Source organism: Musca domestica, unplaced genomic scaffold (genome assembly GCF_030504385.1).
Source record: "Musca domestica strain aabys unplaced genomic scaffold, Musca_domestica.polishedcontigs.V.1.1 6, whole genome shotgun sequence".
Taxonomy (NCBI): domain Eukaryota; kingdom Metazoa; phylum Arthropoda; class Insecta; order Diptera; family Muscidae; genus Musca; species Musca domestica.
In genome coordinates this window covers 3,600,714-3,619,039 of record NW_026712363.1, presented here as the reverse complement: position 1 = coordinate 3,619,039, position 18,326 = coordinate 3,600,714, and the positions used below count along the sequence as shown (strand labels likewise).

Sequence of the window (18,326 nt, the reverse complement as noted above, 5' to 3'; positions counted from 1 at the left end):
TTGGTTTATCTGAACCTACTAGTTTACTATTCGATCTAGTGGTCATGATAGAAGTTTTTTTTCTCGCCGTTTTCATATATTCGGCTCGATTATCCTTTTTTTATATTAACTAAAAAAAAAGAAACAGAATTCATTTTAATTTGATTTTTTTTATGTATGTTATTTTATGCACAAGATACAATTTTTAGAAAGAACGTATTGAAATACATTTTTTTATAGTTATATGTATCCTACCAAACAAGATTTTGCAATATTTTTCAAAAGAAGAACAAATATGTTTTAAGCTATATAGCCTCATCATCATGATTCCATTCGAATAAATTACTACATTACTTGGTTGGTTACCCTTTATTTCAAGACAGCAACGTGTCGTTACTACACAGCATGGTTTTGGATATAACCTTCTGGAATACCGACAAGATGATATCATCCAATAGAAGGGCTTGGGCTATTTAAAAAAATTAAAAAAATGCGTTCGACGTTGGGCGCCATAAATGTGACAATTTCTATCACGCGGAGTTGGTACAAGGTGATTTTTTTGCTACGGCTAAGCTCGCCGGATGGGAGGGTTTTTTCTTCCGCGAAATTGTACATTTAAAATTTCATAGTACCATATAAAAATTAAATATTCTGTAATTGGGCTTATTCACCATATGCAAAGTTAAAACAAATAGGTAGATTAAAGCTTTTACGCAACGGATGTATTTCAATTCATGTCCTTCTGTTGTGCAAGTTTAAAAAAAAAATAATGCATAATTTCCAACTGTGTAGAGGTCTAGATGGTGTACCTCTGTGGCTGCCCACCCCATATGACTCAAGAACCATCCATGATATTTTCTAGCCACATTATATTACTGAAAATACCCCTATTGAAACCTACCTATTTGATAATCAGATTCAGCCCATTCTTTTAAATAAATTCAAAACATATTTTCTTGTTTCAACTTAGAGATAATTCACTTAATAATATAATTTTTAACATATTTCTTTAGATCTATATATGTGTAATAATAATTAGTTTCTTTCTTTTTAACAATTATGTGTATATTACGATATTTCATATATCATATATGCATGCATGTATGTTTTTTTATAATTTTTCGTGTATATTTTTTTTAATTTTTAAGCATTTTTTTAGTATATACAGAAACTGAAGGAATGAATAATTTTTTACTGAAACTGAAGGAATGATTTTTTTTATTATTTTTAGAATAATATATATATATTTATTTTATCAATGTTTAATCTTATCAAGATGCTGATGTAAATCGTATTTCAATATTTATATTCCGTTTACCTTAAGTCTTTGCATGATATATGCACTGATTTTAACTTTATGTTGTATTTTACACGGTCTTATTCTTTATAGCTTGTCTTTAGGTTATGTATATTTTGTATTATATATCACATTCTTTTAACTTTAAACATGTTAACACGTTTAGCTTAATTCTCCTTTCTTTATATCTACAACGAGATAATGAAGTTTTTGTTATTTTTGATGTATAAATTGCAAACGCCTAAAAGTTTGCTTTGAAATGGGTATAGATTACATTTCCAATTCATCATTACTTTAGGGTTAATTTCAAATATTACATTGAGACACGTGTTCTTAATTTACAACCAAAGGAAAGATTACTCTTTAAGTGACTTCTTAAAATTTTTACTTTAAATAGTTTTCATGCACAGGATCATGTATTTTTTTAATGTATAGATTTTCTCAAATTAACGTGATTTCTACATTGCTGTCTTATGCTTCTATAAAATGTTTACAATACAGTACAGTTTGTGGTAGGTTTGTGCACTCACTGTATTTTACCCTGGAGGCATATAAATGCGTCATTTAATGATAATTTCCCTCGGGAAAAATGTGGTTACCATATGCCTCAGTCTTCTTGTGGGAATCGCAGGCACGTTTTTCGGAATAATTCCCTTAAATTTGGAAAATTTCTGGACTGATGCCGTTTGTCAATATTTCACGGCTTTAACCACACAAACCCAAGTATATTTTACACCAGAAGATTTTTATAAGAAAAAGAAATTCGTCAATCAAATTCAGCTTGTTGCAGGAGATCCAATCGGATTTTATACAAATTCTTATTTTTCGTTGAAACATACTATATTTTTACTTTATTATTTTATCACCATATTCACTTATTTTACTTTTTTTAATATTATCGAACTGTACTGATCACGGGTTTCCTTGAAAAAAAAAGGTCGGTTCTAAGCCCGAGTTAATTCTTGTAGTAATCCGAGTATAAAAAAAACACAAGTTTATTCGTTGGTTGCTCAAAAATTCTCTTCTTTATTGAAAACAATAATTAAAATGAAAGTTACGATTATAAACTTATTTAAAGTGAAAATTGCAATAACTGCATTTTGACAATTTATAAAATTATTAGTAATTCTATAGCTGGTGGCCTGTTTACAATTCTTTGAAATTTAAATATATGCTTATTTAACAATTCTTTTATTGAACAATTCTTTATTTTACAGTTCTTTTTCGGTCTGTTGAACTATTTAAAATTCTTACTAATTTTATATGTAGCAATTCATACGGTTATTGACTTATTAGCAATTCTTAATAATTTTTATTATTTATTTGCTTGATTTAACCTTGGTGGCTTTGTAGGTGCTTGTGTTAATGTTGTTGTTGTTGATGTTGTTTCTGTAACTCCTCCCCCCTTAGTATGGAGCGATGGCCAAAAGAATTGATGGTCAGAAGCGACAACAGTATTGGCGGGAAGTTCATTTACCACTAATTTTGTCTTCTGTTTCATTATATAGGTGAAAATTACAATTCCAATTATTAACATTAAAGTTCCATAATTTATGTGTCTGTGAAGTTCTGTATTGTTTGATAACTCTTCGATGGCTAACTTATTTTCTAGATGGTACTCTTTGAGTTTAGGTATATTTAAAGTTTCTATTGTAGACAAAGGTTTTATGTTTATTTCTGTGGGTAGTTTTACAATAAAATCGTCCCAATATATGTTTGGGTTATCTTCGTAGATAATTCCGTTAATAATAACATTACAGTTTTTAAAATTTATTAATAAGTTGCCTTCAATATTATGTTTTTCGGAGTTACATGATGTTTTCATTTCTGTGGTCGGTAAATTTTTTATTAACACAAGTCCTTGTTCAGGTTGTGATATTTCTGTAATTTGGCCTATATTATTGAGATTACAATTAGCTTCTAAATTACTTATGATTTTTCCAAAGCATGAAGAATTTTCCATAGTTTCTTGTAGTGAACTTTCTTTACAATAATATATGTTTTCGATTTTCTTACATAAATTTTCGAAATATTGAATTTTATTATTATTATAAATTGTGTAAGGTTTTATAACTATTTCTTTTGTTTTATTAATTGGTATAGGAATTGTATGGGAAATTGTGTAATTGGTTAATGGGATGTGGGGAATTTGAATGTTAAAAACGATATTGGTATCATTGTAAAATGCCTGTAATTGTAAGAGTTCATATAAATGTTCTGTTGTATCAATTTTAATTGACTGATTCTCTAAATTGTTCCCTATTTCTTCTAACTCTTGCGTATTTAATATCATCTTGGGTATAATTCCGAGGCTAGACAATGTCATCGCTTCAGAAACATCTTTAATATGATTTGTCAGTAAATCAATGTGGAAATTAATCTGATTTAAATACTGCATATCATTTATAAGTCTTGAGTTGGAATTTATGCTATTTTGAGAATTCTTTATTGACTCTACTATTATATCTTGTTCTTTATTTATGTGGTCTGTGATATTTTCTATTCTTTCAATGATTCTAGTACTAAGTATATTCTGTTTACTGGTTTCAGTTTGTAATTTATTTGTTAGATTAAATATAGCCTGGTTAATACGGAGAGCATCATTATCGTCCATATTACCTGTGATAAATTTAACTGCTGAACCTATACCATTAAATAATCCTCTTTTCCTGCGGTATTTAGGAGTTATTGAATTCAATTTATCCTTAAGGTCTTTAAGTTTAAATTTTGTTACCTTTAAGGAATCTCTGTTGTAATATGTGGGAGTAAATTGTTTGACAGATTCCTCAATTTTCATGACATTATCCTTATAAGAATCTAATTTTATTATATGTATAAGGTTGATATAGTCAATTATTGTTTTAGCAGTTCCCAGTTTTATTTGTAATAATCCCTGGGTGTCTTTTAAATTGTGTATCTCCAGTGTTTGTGTGTGTATCATGGGTATTAATCTGAAATAAAAGATTATGAAAATTGTTTTTTTCTTATTTTTGATTTGTGAAGTTTCGTGTTTTGTGTAGTAAGTAATGTTGCTTTGTTGTTTTGTTTCACTTTGTGCCTAGAAAATCTCGGTGTTAATTTGTTTCTCCTACATTCCTTCCTGTATATATAGTTATCTACATCATAATTTAGTGGATCTTGTCTGTCTGCATTAAGTTTTTCTATGCGTTTGTCCGTGTCGGTTTCCAATTTTTCCTTAATAGATTCGTAGAGTTGTGTTCGAAATTGATTAATTTTAGAAAGATATTCGTGTTCATTGTTAAATGTAATTTGACGGTTAATTTTATAGGTTCTTCCATAGAAAAGTTCGAAAGGTGTAATTTTAGTAGAAGAATGTATTGCGTTATTATAGGTTATAAGAACTTCTGTTAGGATGTCGTCATGATCCATTTCTAACTTTTTTTCTTTAATTTTCTCGACTATTAATCTGTAAGTTTCAGTTAATGTTGAATGGAGTCTTTCTACGGGGGAATTGCTAGAAGATTGTTGAAAAGATGTAAAGTGTAGGTCAATTTGGTATTGCTGACAAAAGTCTTTAAATATGTTTGATGTGAATTCGGTTCCTTGGTCACAAACTATTTTGTTAGGTATGCCATGCAGGCTAAGAAAATGTTTTAAAGATTTAATAACGCAAAGGCTGTTTCTCGCTGTTAGAGTATATGCTGCGGCGAATTTGGAAAATTTGTCTATAATGGTTAAAATATTTTTGCTGTTAATCGTGTAAATGTCTATATGTATTATATCTAATGGTTTTACAGGTGTGGGAGGTTTTTCAAACTTATTCTTCGGAGGATGTCTATCATATTTTAGTCTTTGGCATGAAGTACAATTATTTATTGTTTGAGCTATCTTTGATTTCATGTATGGAAAGTAATATTCGCGTTTTAGGTGGTCATAGGTTTCTTGTATGCCTCTGTGATTATTGTTTTCGTGATAGTCTTGAATGATTTTATCCTGATTATCGTTTTCTTTTATGTCCTTTACTATTTCAGTACACCTAACTAAACGAAAAATTTTGCTTTGTGCAAAATGTTTGGAATATACATTTTGAATAATGCGAAAAGTTTCATTATCTGTAAAAATTGCCGTGGTTTTATTGGGCGCTAGATGATTTTTAAAAATTTGTGTTATAATTTCCTCTGTATAATTGGGGTATGTAAATGTTTTTCTATATTTGTTTTTAAAAACTACTTCTTGTTTTATGTGAGAATTAGAGTTTCCTGTCTTAAATAATGTTTGTAAATTAAAATCATTTATTGGTTTTTCCGAAATCGGAATACCATCATCGCAGTTTTCCTCTGCAGAGTGAATAGTACTACCAGAAGTGGCTTGATTTGACGTTGTATCAAATGCATTTATGTTTAGATTGACTGATGTGTCAGTCTTTATGCGACTAAGGGCATCGGCGTTTGTGTTTAGTTTGCCTTTTTTGTATATAATTTCATAATCGAATTCTTCTAATTTCAGTCGCCATCTTATTAATTTAGAGTTTGGCTCTTTCAGGCTCATAATCCATGTGAGTGGTTTATGATCTGTTATGATTCTGAACTGGTGACCAAATAGGTATGGTCGAAAATATTTTGTAGCCCAAACTATGGCTAAGAGCTCTTTTTCTATTGTTGAGTAATTGATTTCCGATGTCGTGAGTGTGCGACTTGCGTAACAAATCGGTTTGTCGTTCCCTATAGGTCCTTGCGAAAGAATGGCTCCTAGCGCAAAATTACTTGCGTCTGTCGTAAGATTGAAAGGCTTAGAAAAATCTGGATATTGTAAGATAGGGTCATTTACCAAGAGTTGTTTACAAATTTCAAACGTTTTTTTATAGTTATCGTCGACTATAACAGTTTTATTTTTCTTCAGACAAGCTGTAAATGGCTTTGTTATTTTGGCAAAGTCTTTAATAAATTTACGGTAATAACCTAGTAGACCTAAAAACGATTTTATTTCTTTTTGATTTGTGGGTATAGGAAAGTTTTGGATCGCCTTTATTTTGTCAGGATTTGGTTTTACTCCTTCTGTGGTCACTAAATGGCCCAAAAATGCGCATTCCTTATGTAAGAATTCAGACTTATCTAATTGAATCTTAAGATTAGCTTCTCTAAGGGCTTCAAAAACTTTTCTTAAATTTTCCGAATGTTCTTGGAGTGAGGTTGAATAGACAATGATGTCGTCTAAATAGACAAGACACACTGTTCCTATCAAATCTTTAAGAACGCAATCCATCACCCGTTGAAATGTTGATGGTGCATTTTTTAAGCCGAAGGGCATTCTCACAAATTCGTAGTGCCCATTTTCTACTGTAAATGCTGTCTTGGGAATATCTTTTGGATTCATTTCTATTTGATGGAATCCGCTAGCCAAGTCCAATGTGGTAAAATACATGCACTTGCCAAGTTTGTCCAGTATTTCATTTATGTTTGGTATTGGGTATCTATCTGATATTGTTTTATCGTTTAGTTTCCTGTAATCAATAACTAAACGCCACTTTTTTTTCCCACTAGCATCTGCTTTTTTTGGGACTATCCAAACAGGTGCACTCCATGGTGAGTAGCTTTCCCGTATGATACCCTGATTTAACATGTCTGAAATTTGTTTTTTTACTTCTTCTTTGTGGATATGGGGGTATCTATATGATTTTGTGTAAATAGGAATGTCGTCTCTTGTGACAATGTTGTGTTTGATTTTATTGGTGAAGGTAAGGGACTGATTATCTTGAAGAAAAATATCTTCAAATTCTTTACATAGTTTTGTGATAACCTTTTGTTCTTCCATATTCAAATGATCAATTCTAAGATTGTCCAGTAACTGAGGGCTTTGAAATTCAGGAATATGTTCGAAGCTTATATTATTAATTTCCCTATAATATGAATTTTTTATTGGATCTACTTTAATTGGGTTTTCGATTAAAATTATTTTGTCCGAGTTTGACTTATTATTTATTTCAACGAAGCTGTACCAGTTTTCAGCCTTGTACATACCAGGTGAAATGGTTACTTCTGGGTTAATTGATATTGCGGGGATTAGGAAATCGCCACTTTCTAAATCTACAGGAATTTTCATAATTGCTTTAGTTTTTGGTGATATAAGAAATTTACCGGAAGTTAAGTTTGGTTTAAAAGACAAAGGGATGCAGCAATTGTTTGTAATTAATTGCTTTTTCTCGAGGTCTATTTTTGCACCTAAATTAGTAAGTATATCGAGTCCAATGAGACCATCGAAATAGTTATGAAATTTAAAGACAAAGAATTCCAGGATTCCACATTCTCGGAATTCTATGAACATAGGGATGTTAACTTTTGTATTCAATTGGTGTTTGTTTAACACAGTGGTTATGATTATTGGTGCACAGTTTTCTATGTTTAATTTTCCTGTATATTCTGGGTTTATAAAGGATGCTGATGCGCCTGTGTCTATAAGAAAACGGAGTGGACGCCCAAATGGAGATGAAATGTTTATGTAAGGCAGGTTAGTGCCATGTTTGTTTATGTCTAGGTATCCTGTTGGGTTTTGGAGGCATCTAATTGAAAATTTTGTACATCCTCTATCTCGTTGTAATTGTCCAACTCAGGTAAATAATTAGGAATGTTATAGTTTACAGGATCTGAATAGGTATTAAAGTTCCTATAGTTATGGTCAATATGATGTACTTCTCTTGGAAATCTACGTGTTTGTCCACTATTATTCCTTAGATGAGTATAGCCTGAACTAGTGTCCATGGGTTCTGGTGGTGGAAGATTTGTGTTACTGTCTAAACGTTGTTGTCTAAAATTGCTAAATTGGTTTTGATTGTTTGTGGCTGTAGGGTATTGTGTTTGCATAGGTGTTGGTAAAAAACTCTGTGCTAACTGAGGTCTATTAATTGGTGTTGGTAAATTTAATTGGGGTCTATTAAATGGTTGATTCATTGGTAATTGTGGTCTATTGAAATGCATAGGTGGACTATAAATCGCGTTTTGTTGTTTATAATGATTTGGAGTGAATGGTTTTTTAATGTTAGGGTAAGAATGTTGTGAATTGTACTGTCTATGAGTTTCTTGCCTTTTCAAAATGTTCCTGTTTTCTTGTCTTATATAAAACATGTTTTGTTCGGTAATACAGTATGAAAAAGCTATCGGTAAAGTATCTGGCTTCATAGCCCTAATGGAAGAGCCTAATGGTTCTCTAAGTCCAGATAAAAATGTGTTAAGGCACATTTTATCAAATAAATCTCGTTTAGCTTTTATTATGTTGGCATCTACCTCGTGTATCATCAGATTATTGTTAATTGAAGCTTGGATCTCTACAACTGAACTATAAAACTCCTCAAGTGTCTTATTATTTTGTTTTAGTAGGTGTAAGTCTCGAATCAATGAAGTTTCATTTCGTTTATCAGAGTAATGTAATATGAGATTATTTTTAATGCTCTGCCAGCTCAAGTCTGTGCTATACATATTCAAAATCTCATTTGCTTCTCCTTCAATTTTGTTACGTATAGACCTTAAAATCATCTTGCCAAGAGGGGTGCCATCAATGGGTGTTAATACTGTAAGTATTTCCTCCACATTGCTTATGAAATCGTATAGCAATCTCGGATTTCCATCAAATTTTGGAAGATCCTTGACAGCATCTGGGATTCTTAAGGAATCCAGTATATTTCTTTCTGTCGAGGGTGAACTGTTCGTAGAATTCATTACACCACTTTGATTATTTTGACTGATACTCATATCGGTTTCAGATTCTGGGATAGGAATAAGGGTTCTTGGGATAGTATAAGGACGAAATTTACGCATATGCTTATTTTTTCTCTTTAATTCAATCAATTATTTTCTTTAGAAAGCAAAATTATTTTATAATATCGAAATATATATGTTTATATTTAAATATATTCACTTAAATAATATTTAATAGGTAAATTATTTAAAATATTATCTATTTTTTCTTTTCTTTGAAAAACACGGTTAAATTGTTTTATATTTGTTCACAATATAAGTTTTCACTTTTACTTTTATTAGTCTTTAAACTGAATCTTGAATCTTTAAAATATGTTTCTATTTTATCTTTTAGTAAAATATTTAATAGTATTGCTTGTTTCTAGCACTTTTCCACGATAAATTTGGTAATAATAGAAATTTTCACTTACAATATTAAAATTATAGTTCTTATTGACATTATTGTTGGTAACGTTGACTGGAATCGGTTGTCCTTAAAGTAGTTTTCCTTGGCAGATGTCCGTACAGATGTCCTCTCTTGTTGGTTCTGCTTTTCCTCGTGATGATCCGTCACGGATGCTGGTTCTGTTCTGTTCTTTTCAGACGATTATCCTTCGTCTTCTATGTAATTCCGTGCGCTTTTTTTTTTTTCTCGTTTGCGATAAACCGTCACAACACTTATTTAATTTTTTTTTTTTTTTTTTTTTTGTAGCGCAGGAACCAGAACTACCCGACTGCGCCAGTTAATTCTTGTAGTAATCCGAGTATAAAAAAAACACAAGTTTATTCGTTGGTTGCTCAAAAATTCTCTTCTTTATTGAAAACAATAATTAAAATGAAAGTTACGATTATAAACTTATTTAAAGTGAAAATTGCAATAACTGCATTTTGACAATTTATAAAATTATTAGTAATTCTATAGCTGGTGGCCTGTTTACAATTCTTTGAAATTTAAATATATGCTTATTTAACAATTCTTTTATTGAACAATTCTTTATTTTACAGTTCTTTTTCGGTCTGTTGAACTATTTAAAATTCTTACTAATTTTATATGTAGCAATTCATACGGTTATTGACTTATTAGCAATTCTTAATAATTTTTATTATTTATTTGCTTGATTTAACCTTGGTGGCTTTGTAGGTGCTTGTGTTAATGTTGTTGTTGTTGATGTTGTTTCTGTAACTCCCGCGTGGTACTCAAGAAGTCAAAATCCACATGTAGGTTAGCATAAGAAGATTATCGATAAATTCTCGTTTTTTATCGTTGTATCCTTAGGTCATAGCAACGTAATGTGATGGTGGGAGTGTAGATGTCGCAACCATACATTTGCCTGTTTCATGTGAAAAAAAAACTCATTTGGTACTAATTCTATCGTTATATTTGAAATTTCTTCAAATGCAATAAGGACCAAAACTAAATCAATCTACGCCGCTTTTTGAAGTAAAATTATAAAGAAGAACGGCGACGAAATCGTAATTTGTAATTTAAAAATTATAAAGCAAGCAATAAGCTGCTTGAGTTTCTACCTTAACATCTTAGTTCGATAAAAAAATGAAATATCAATAAACTCAAATGTGTTTTATTTAAATTTATTTGCTTCAAAGAGAAAGCAAAGATGAAGATATTTGGAAAGCTAAAGTTGGGGGGTCATTCATTCACACACTTTTTCGTCTCGACATCAGAAACATGCTGTAAATGATTTAGAATTCATACGCTGATGAGGCAAGTTCCCCCAATCACAAAAAAGTCGTTGTGGCAACATCGAACCGAATGTGGATTGGTGTCGACTTACAACACTAGCCGCATTTGACAGTTCTTTGTTTTGAGTTTTCATAATAAAAAAAATTTATCAATGCAAAAAGGAAAACATTTCTGTTCAGCAAAATTAAATTTGCTAAGTTGGTGAAAATAAATGTAAAAAAAAATGTAACAGGCAGCTGTCACATCGTAGTACAAACTTTTACATTCTCCTGACAATGAGCTCCTGACAACCTTGAGGAATAATTGCTTTTAATTTGGCCTCTATAGCCTTTATTGCATTTGATTGAGCTATTCTAACAGATGCGTCTATATAATCTCTCAGACTTGGACCAGCAGTGTCGTTAATTGGCGCTTCTAATCTAACATTCACGTTCAGAGCTGGAAGTGTGGACTCCGTCTGAATATTCCTGGCGAATTGGTCCCTAATTTCTTGAGCTGCCATGCTACTGTACTGTTTTCTATTAATGGAGCTACCTGACTCTGGAGATGATGTTGTCTGGGGCCCTGTTTCTTGCGTCGTTACAAGCGACATTAAGGGGGGTATAGAAGATTGAATGACGGTTCTATTGGTCTCTTGTTCTGAAGCTTGTGAGACATTCACAATACTACTCATATTTTGGTTATTGTTCGGAGTTGGAATATTACCAGAAAAATTGTTAGTGGCTTAGTTGGATGTACTTGGTTTATCTGAACCTACTAGTTTACTATTCGATCTAGTGGTCATGATAGAAGTTTTTTTGCTCGCCGTTTTCATATATTCGGCTCGATTATCCTTTTTTTATATTAACTAAAAAAAAGAAACAGAATTCATTTTAATTTGATTTTTTTTATGTATGTTATTTTATGCACAAGATACAATTTTTAGAAAGAACGTATTGAAATACATTTTTTTTATAGTTATATGTATCCTACCAAACAAGATTTTGCAATATTTTTCAAAAGGAGAACAAATATGTTTTAAGCTATATAGCCTCATCATCATGATTCCATTCGAATAAATTACTACATTACTTGGTTGGTTACCCTTTATTTCAAGACAGCAACGTGTCGTTACTACACAGCATGGTTTTGGATATAACCTTCTGGAATACCGACAAGATGATATCATCCAATAGAAGGGCTTGGTCTATTTAAAAAAATTAAAAAAATGCGTTCGACGTTGGGCGCCATAAATGTGACAATTTCTATCACGCGGAGTTGGTACAAGGTGATTTTTTTGCTACGGCTAAGCTCGCCGGATGGGAGGGTTTTTTCTTCCGCGAAATTGTACATTTAAAATTTCATAGTACCATATAAAAATTAAATATTCTGTAATTGGGCTTATTCACCATATGCAAAGTTAAAACAAATAGGTAGATTAAAGCTTTTACGCAACGGATGTATTTCAATTCATGTCCTTCTGTTGTGCAAGTTTAAAAAAAAAATAATGCATAATTTCCAACTGTGTAGAGGTCTAGATGGTGTACCTCTGTGGCTGCCCACCCCATATGACTCAAGAACCATCCATGATATTTTCTAGCCACATTATATTACTGAAAATACCCCTAATGAAACCTACCTATTTGATAATCAGATTCAGCCCATTCTTTTAAATAAATTCAAAACATATTTTCTTGTTCCAGCTTAGAGATAATTCATTTAATAATATAACTTTTAACATATTTCTTTAGATCTATATATGTGTAATAATAATTAGTTTCTTTCTTTTTAACAATTATGTGTATATTACGATATTTCATATATCATATATGCATGCATGTATGTTTTTTTATAATTTTTCGTGTATATTTTTTTTAATTTTTAAGCATTTTTTTAGTATATACAGAAACTGAAGGAATGAATAATTTTTTACTGAAACTGAAGGAATGATTTTTTTTATTATTTTTAGAATAATATATATATTTATTTTATCAATGTTTAATCTTATCAAGATGCTGATGTAAATCGTATTTCAATATTTATATTCCGTTTACCTTAAGTCTTTGCATGATATATGCACTGATTTTAACTTTATGTTGTATTTTACACGGTCTTATTCTTTATAGCTTGTCTTTAGGTTATGTATATTTTGTATTATATATCACATTCTTTTAACTTTAAACATGTTAACACGTTTAGCTTAATTCTCCTTTCTTTATATCTACAACGAGATAATGAAGTTTTTGTTATTTTTGATGTATAAATTGCAAACGCCTAAAAGTTTGCTTTGAAATGGGTATAGATTACATTTCCAATTCATCATTACTTTAGGGTTAATTTCAAATATTACATTGAGACACGTGTTCTTAATTTACAACCAAAGGAAAGATTACTCTTTAAGTGACTTCTTAAAATTTTTACTTTAAATAGTTTTCATGCACAGGATCATGTATTTTTTTAATGTATAGATTTTCTCAAATTAACGTGATTTCTACATTGCTGTCTTATGCTTCTATAAAATGTTTACAATACAGTACAGTTTGTGGTAGGTTTGTGCACTCACTGTATTTTACCCTGGAGGCATATAAATGCGTCATTTAATGATAATTTCCCTCGGGAAAAATGTGGTTACCATATGCCTCAGTCTTCTTGTGGGAATCGCAGGCACGTTTTTCGGAATAATTCCCTTAAATTTGGAAAATTTCTGGACTGATGCCGTTTGTCAATATTTCACGGCTTTAACCACACAAACCCAAGTATATTTTACACCAGAAGATTTTTATAAGAAAAAGAAATTCGTCAATCAAATTCAGCTTGTTGCAGGAGATCCAATCGGATTTTATACAAATTCTTATTTTTCGTTGAAACATACTATATTTTTACTTTATTATTTTATCACCATATTCACTTATTTTACTTTTTTTAATATTATCGAACTGTACTGATCACGGGTTTCCTTGAGAAAAAAAGGTCGGTTCTAAGCCCGCGTGGTACTCAAGAAGTCAAAATCCACATGTAGGTTAGCATAAGAAGATTATCGATAAATTCTCGTTTTTTATCGTTGTATCCTTAGGTCATAGCAACGTAATGTGATGGTGGGAGTGTAGATGTCGCAACCATACATTTGCCTGTTTCATGTGAAAAAAAAAACTCATTTGGTACTAATTCTATCGTTATATTTGAAATTTCTTCAAATGCAATAAGGACCAAAACTAAATCAATCTACGCCGCTTTTTGAAGTAAAATTATAAAGAAGAACGGCGACGAAATCGTAATTTGTAATTTAAAAATTATAAAGCAAGCAATAAGCTGCTTGAGTTTCTACCTTAACATCTTAGTTCGATAAAAAAATGAAATATCAATAAACTCAAATGTGTTTTATTTAAATTTATTTGCTTCAAAGAGAAAGCAAAGATGAAGATATTTGGAAAGCTAAAGTTTGGGGGTCATTCATTCACACACTTTTTCGTCTCGACATCAGAAACATGCTGTAAATGATTTAGAATTCATACGCTGATGAGGCAAGTTCCCCCAATCACAAAAAAGTCGTTGTGGCAACATCGAACCGAATGTGGATTGGTGTCGACTTACAACACTAGCCGCATTTGACAGTTCTTTGTTTTGAGTTTTCATAATAAAAAAAATTTATCAATGCAAAAAGGAAAACATTTCTGTTCAGCAAAATTAAATTTGCTAAGTTGGTGAAAATAAATGTAAAAAAAAATGTAACAGGCAGCTGTCACATCGTAGTACAAACTTTTACATTCTTGCAGTTATGGAACAGAGCATATCCCTATTGATATAGAAAAAAATGCATAACTAGTAGATTCTTGCAAGTGCAGTGGAAACGCTACAAAAAACGTAGCTTTTAAGTGGCATCCCCATGATCCAAGTATAACGTCCACATGGCCCAATTAAGCGAATTAATCTAAAAACAGCTGTTATTTTACCAGATGAAATGTCAAAATTCATGCTTGAGGCGAAAATAAATATTTTCGCCTTGACAGAAGGATTTTGTGGTGAATATGTTTGTTGTCATTTTTTGTATGTATAAGGCTGGAAATACATAAAGCGCATATTTGGCTGGCTTAAGTCATCGGCTGGCCTCTTCGGAAATGAACAAAGGAGCCTAGGGCCAAAATCGAACTAGGTCAACCTAAAACTCCTTTGTTCATTTACGAAGAAGCCAGCCGATGACTTAGGCCAGCCAAATATGCGCTTTATGTATTTCCAGCCTAACACATGGTACAAAAATACAGGTAGAGGATTCGACGCAACTGCTGGGACAATGAACCGTCAAACCGCATTTGAAAAATGTTAAACGAAAAATTGTTGATATTTGTAAAAATTGCATATCATAACAACCTCGTATTAGAAAACGTATAAAAATCTACTTATTTTTGACAAAACATTTTAACAATTTTGACATATTAATGTTCCCAAGCATTGCAATATTTTTTTTCAATAATTTTTCATTTTAAATTTTTAACTTAAAAATTGGTTTGACAGTTCATTGCCCCAGTTCATTGCCCCAATGAACTGTCAAACCAATTTCAATTGAAAATTTTACATTAAAAGTTATTCAAATTTCCAAAAATTGTTAAGAAATACATATCAACAACCTACGATTGGAGTCGTATAAAACAATTTATAAAATGTACTTAGTTTTGAAAAAAAAAAACATTTTAAAAATTTTTACATATCTACAATGCAGTAGAGCTGTTATACCATGGTAGGAGAATATAGGTAGATCAATCAACGCTTGGGAACATTTATATGTGAAAATTGTTAAAAAATTTTTTAATAAGTACATTTTATAAGCTTACTTATACGGCACTAATCTGAGGTTGTTATGATATGCATTATTCAACAATTTTTACAAATATCAACAATTTTTCATTCAACATTTTTAATTTCAAAGTCAGTTTGTCAGTTCATATACATACAAAAAATTGACAGCAAACGTATTCGCCATAAAATTCTTCTCTCAAGCATTAATTTTGACATTTCATCTAGTAAAATGACAGCTGTTTTTAGATTAATTCGCTCGAAGAAGACCTTATAATTGGGCCATGGCCATCCCCATGGTAGAAGAATATAGGTAGACGCGTCGACACAGCTGCTGGGACAATGAACTGTCAAACCAATTTTGGAATTGAAAATGTTGAATGAAAAATTATATAAATTTGCAAAAATTGTTGAAAAACACGGATTATAATAACCTCCGAATGATGTCGTATAAGAAAACATATAAAAATCTACTTATATTTGAAAAAACATTTAAATTTTTTTGACATATAAATGCTCCCAAGCGTTGATGCATCTACCTGTATTCTTCTGTCATGGGCATCCTCAAGGCTAATATGACATCTACCTTGTGTAGAGCTAATTTTGAATTTTCGTTTAACGCAGTGGCAACGCTGTGCTTGGCTTGTAAATATAATGGTGATGACAGAATAGAATTGTTTCTGGTTGATAAATATTGCAGTTGACTGGGAGAAGAATGTTTTTAAAAATGCAAGTTACTAACCATTCCTAATATTTTATATATTACCAACAAGTTTTATAGATTATATATTTTAAACGGGCTTGTATAAGTTAGATACTTTGCCCCTCAACTTCCCTTGCTCGATCAATCACGGATGCTGATTGGCGCACAGGCATCTCCTCTACAACTCCCCTGGCGGAGACCGTAGTGAGCGGATCGTCGCTGGGCATTGGTTGTTGTCGGTAACCTCACCTTGTTACACATGCTCTCATTGGAAGTAGTTGTAGTTGTATTAGTAGACAGACATGAGATCCTCTGCGATCACCTAGAACCTCTGCGTTCACTTGTCTTTAGCCTTTGAGAGAATACCCAACACGGCCACTGTCGCCAACACACCACATTGAAAAGAGGTAAACTTATTGTCGAAAAAACACATCAAAGCAATTCAATAAACCAGCAAATTTTGCAAGAAAAGAAATTAATCCTATTTGTTTTATTTCTTATTGTTTCTTTTCCCCCATTACTCTACATAAACATTTTGGTCGCATCGAGCCGGATTTGCCAAGTTGAGAAGTTTGCCTGACTATTAATTGCTGTTTTTGTTATCTCTTTTACAAAGGAATCATCTGCAAAACACACATCCCCCCTCATTAATCGCACCACCGCATCAACATCATCCTATTCATCATCATCAACATCAAAAAAGGTACGTAAGTTCAGTGAAATTTGTTATTGTGAGCTTAGAGTGCTATTTATTTTGAAAAAAAGTGAAAAGTGTTAGTTTTTGTTTGCTTCGCGGTACTGGTCGCCTTTGTTTTACCCTAATTCGCGGTATATTTGAACATACAGTCCACAACAATTTGTTTTGCAAAAAATATATATTAAAAATTCTTTTAAAATGAGACAAATTCGCATTATTTTCCACTATATCGCGAAATAATCGAATTTCCAGATTCATTTGTTTTTTAAAAATTTAAATTTATCCCAAAAAAAATATATATTTGTTAAAAAATAATCTACCGCGGTAGTGTGCATAATTTTGTGTTTGGTTATTGCAATATTCCCCACACATTTCTGCATTGCCGAGTGATCTGTTTTCTATCTCCCAATTCGCTATTACTCTCAACGAGAATAAAATCACCACATTGCAAGTGCCGCTTTTTCTAATTTACATCCAAACATACCAACACTTGCTAAATCCCCCCGTACCTCGCCCCAACACACACTGTTTGGTCATTTTCGTTGGTCTGTTTGTAATATTGCAATAACAACAATACCCTTCCAAGCGCCTTTTTCTAGCGTCAGTCTACTAACCAACAACTATAACAGAATCTTATTTATTTCTCCAACTCTCACTGTTGGTTCGTCGTCGTTGTTTAGTTCGTAACGAGGCAGTTGCTTACCCACACACACTGAGCGCTCTGCTGACGCTGCTTGTGTTTTATTTTCTTTTGTGCGATATCCGTTGCGATCAGCTCGTAGTGTGGTAGTTAACCCACCCCCGTCACCGTTCGACCATCAAACACTGCTTGTGTTTTATTCTTCTTTGTGCGGTATTCGTTATTCACTACTGCACAGTGGGTTCAAGTAGAAAAATTGTGAATTATAAAAAATAAAATTTTGGAAAATAATTTTTAATTTGTTTTTGATAATTGTCGATAAAAAAAGTGTTTTTGGACTTTTTTAATTTTTGTCACCCTACACTCGGCATATTATATGTACTTTTTATTGTGCTCTTGTGCAAGGAAAATATCGATATTTTAGAAATATTTTTCTTAAAAGATTTGCTTATTTTAAAGAAATTATTAGTAGGCGTGTACATATCAATATTTGTCAGTTGGAAATACGTGCACCCTACACTCGGCACACACCGACAATTTGTCAATTTTTCTAATTTTTCGAATTTTTTCAATATTGATTGATAAATATCCCTATTTAAATATATTTTGATTATTATTTAGATATTATATACTCTTTTATTTATATTTTTGCTATTTCTTTGGTAAATTTTTGGGAAGTCAATCTTCTTTCCAGTTAGTTTTCCTTTGTGGGTTCTTTGCTGAATATTTGATTAGTATTTGTTGAAATTGTATTCTAAAAACCATGTCGGTCACTCCACTAACTCAATTTATTCGGTCATCCGATAATGTTGTTAAATTTGCCGCTGCTTTTAAATTGATTAAAGCAGAAACT

General features: G+C 31.5%; 1 protein-coding gene across 1 annotated transcript in view; it reads right to left on the bottom strand.

The window, feature by feature from the left end:
• Positions 1-2,544: 2,544 nt before the first annotated feature.
• Positions 2,545-18,326, bottom strand: part of LOC131805666 (uncharacterized) — a 241,842-nt gene continuing 226,060 nt past the window's right edge. The window contains exon 2 of the mRNA XM_059129159.1: positions 2,545-2,674. The gene's annotated coding sequence lies outside the window, so the exon portion shown is untranslated. The remainder of the gene's footprint in view (positions 2,675-18,326) is intronic.